Source organism: Nicotiana sylvestris, chromosome 1 (genome assembly GCF_000393655.2).
Source record: "Nicotiana sylvestris chromosome 1, ASM39365v2, whole genome shotgun sequence".
In the NCBI taxonomy this organism is placed as follows: domain Eukaryota; kingdom Viridiplantae; phylum Streptophyta; class Magnoliopsida; order Solanales; family Solanaceae; genus Nicotiana; species Nicotiana sylvestris.
The window spans coordinates 125,094,144-125,097,251 of NC_091057.1; positions in this window are offsets into that span (position 1 = coordinate 125,094,144).

Here is a 3,108-nt window from a genome sequence, read left to right on the forward strand (position 1 = left end):
TTGAATTGGCATGATGGTGGCAATGGTCAGTTTCTTTAGTGTATTAAGTTATACATGTGATATGTGGCCGTACGTGCGAGTCTTGATGACCGTCGTAATTGATTTTATTTGGAGTTATTCGAGTATTATGGCCTGTTATGTGTAGATGGATATCGGAAGAATTTTGGTGGTTTAGACTACTATCGAGGGTGGTACTTTTCTACGGTTATGGGAATTCGGTCGCGTGTTGCAATGGTTCTCCTGAAATGAGTTAAGTGAAAGGTTTCTATATGATAAAGTGCATACCCTATTAGCGGTTCAAGAGTTATGATGGAATTCTTGTACTCTTGCGTATTGGCATGATTAGGTGTAGTGAGTAGCATGGTAATTGGAAGTTGAGGATCAAGGTTGCAGTTAGGTATTGACAAGAATGTCACAAGCTCGGATAAGCAGAAAAGGGATTCAGATGGTTAGAGTAAGTTAGTGTTGTCTTTAGCGTCACCTGAGATCGGTGTCTTATGTAAGAGGCTTTGCGTACTTATTGCGGGTTTGTGATTTGCCTTACAACACTAGTGTTGCTGGTGGTATGGATGTGCAGACTTGTTACCTAGTGCGGAAGGCCGTGGGAGGGTGTTCCATGGGAAGATTGTATAAGTGTGACATATAGTCACTTGATTGATTGAATATTGGAACCAAGTATGGAGATTGTGGTACTATCGCTAATTTGAGAAGTTATGCCCAAAGGGCGCTCGATTCATTTGGTTGAGGGCAATGGAAGTTTGGTCCAGATTTGACATTTGTTCTTGTATGTCATGGGAAAAAGGGTTATTGTGGATCCTTTAATGGTTATTGGCCCAATGCGGTACAATTAGGATCGGCTTGAGCTCCGTGAATGGATCTAAAGGTGAATGTGGGCTCTATAGCAGGATGTATGTCTTTATTGCAGCATAGCGTTGTTTATGGAGGAGTCTTTGGGACTTGAATTTTAGTCGTCAACCATTCCGTGTAATCCCATGTGGGTTGTGAGGTGGTTTGACTATTCACACTCATGTTGAGATCTCATGTAATTCGTGGTGTTGTGAGTGCAGGATGACTCTCAAGATACAGGTCATTTATTGCACCTCATTTGTGCTTGAGTTTCATAGCGTATGGCACTATCCATGTCCCCAGGATTTGTATTATGCACTTCGGGTGCTTGTGGTTGATATTCGGGTATTTTGCAGGTATGAACATTTTAGCTCGATAAGTATTTCCTCATGGATTATTATGTATGGATCGGGCGTCACACCGCCACGAGTATCATGCTTGGATTGTGTTGCACGCCGCAACGGTATCATGTGTGGACCGGGTTGCACGCCACAACAGTGTAATGTTGAGTATATTTTTCCATATCTATTATTGTGTGTTTTGCTTCTCATTTTCTGAGGCAGGTTCATAACATCTTTTTGGTTATTTAAATTAGGTACGTGGGTTGAGTAGTTCTTTCCAGAGTTCATTTCCTTATGTATCACATTCGAGTTTGTGGCTTGTTGGCACATTGTGGCATCATATGAGACTTTTGGTAGTGTTTGAGGTGGCTTATTGCCTGAGCAGCGTGTACTAGGTGAGACGAGATTATTTGACCTGGGATCATTGCGATCTGATTTATATGAGGCACATTAAAGAGTAAATATCGATATTCAATCCAGAATGAGGTAATAGTTCTTGTGGGGAGAAGAGACTTCATGAATTGTGATTCGACAAGTGTTTATGAGTTTTACACATTTCTTCTGTCGTGGCAGTATTGCGAGAGCTGAAATAGGACTTATATGCTTCATGAGGTGTGTTGTGGGCATCAGATTCGTGAGATTTTGGCTGTTGTTGTCAGAGGATGTTATTATGGTCATGTGAATAATGCGGTGCATAGATGTGAATTTTGTAAGCATATACAATCATGTATTGGTACATCGTGTAGTGATTGATACAGTGTTCGTATGTTTGAAACATGTATGGTAGAGAATTTCGGATGTTGGAATTTGTCTCTAAGTATTATTTGCCTAAATAAGGGGGGGGGATCTTTAGATTTTCTCGAGCTAATGTTCTCAACTAAGTCGTGGTAGCCCGGGTAGGTGCACAAGGTGTTAAACAATGATTTCGGACAACTCCAGAGCAGTTCTTAGCACGTTCGATGATGAACGTATGTTTAAGTGGGGAAGAATGAAACGACTCGACTGGTCATTTTGAGCTCTAGTATGTCGTTCGGCGGTTGAAGGCCATGAGCAGCTTCAACTTAGGTATTATGACTTGCACGCGTGGTCGGAATTGAATTTTGGGAAGGTCGGGGTTGATTTGGAAAGAAAATTCTCATTTCGGAAGCTTGAAGTTGGAAGAATTTGGCTAAAGTGTTATTTTCAGTAAACGACCTCGGAATCGAGATTTGAAAGTTCCAACAGGTTCGTATGATGATCTTGGACTTGGGCGTATGTCCGGATTGGGTTTTGGATGACCCGGGAAAGTTTTGGCTCCTATTGTGGAAATTGGCTTTTTGGAAGAATTTTCATAAATTTCAGTTGAGGTGTATTTCAATGTTATCGATGTCCATTTGGGGTTCTGAGTTTGGGAATAGATCCGTATGGTGATTATGGTATTGGGAGCGCGTCCTGGAGTGGATTTGGAGGTCTGTAGGTCATTTCAGGATTATTTGACGAAAGTTAGAAATTTGAAGGTTTTTGAGAAGTTTGACCAGAAGTAGACTTTTTGATATCGGGGTCGGATTCTGAATCCGAAAGTTGGAGTACGCCCGTAATGTCAAATGGCACTTGTGTGAAAAATTTAAGGTCAACGTAATTTGATAGGTTTCAACATTGTAGAAGTTTAAAGTTCTAAAGGTCATTAAGCTTGATTTGGGGTGCAATTCATGGTTTCAGCATTGTTTGATGTGATTTAAGGCCTCGAGCAAGTTCGTGCTATGTTTTTAGACTTGTATGGGTGTTTGGTTTGGTTCGGAGTAGCTTCAGAGTGTTTTTTTTAAGAATTTAGATTGTTGGTTATGGTTTAATCGCATTTGCAATGTTTTGGTCGCAAATGCGATTGGTCCTCGCATTTGCGAACCTGGGTTGCTGAGGGAGTGGATCGCATTTGCGACAATAT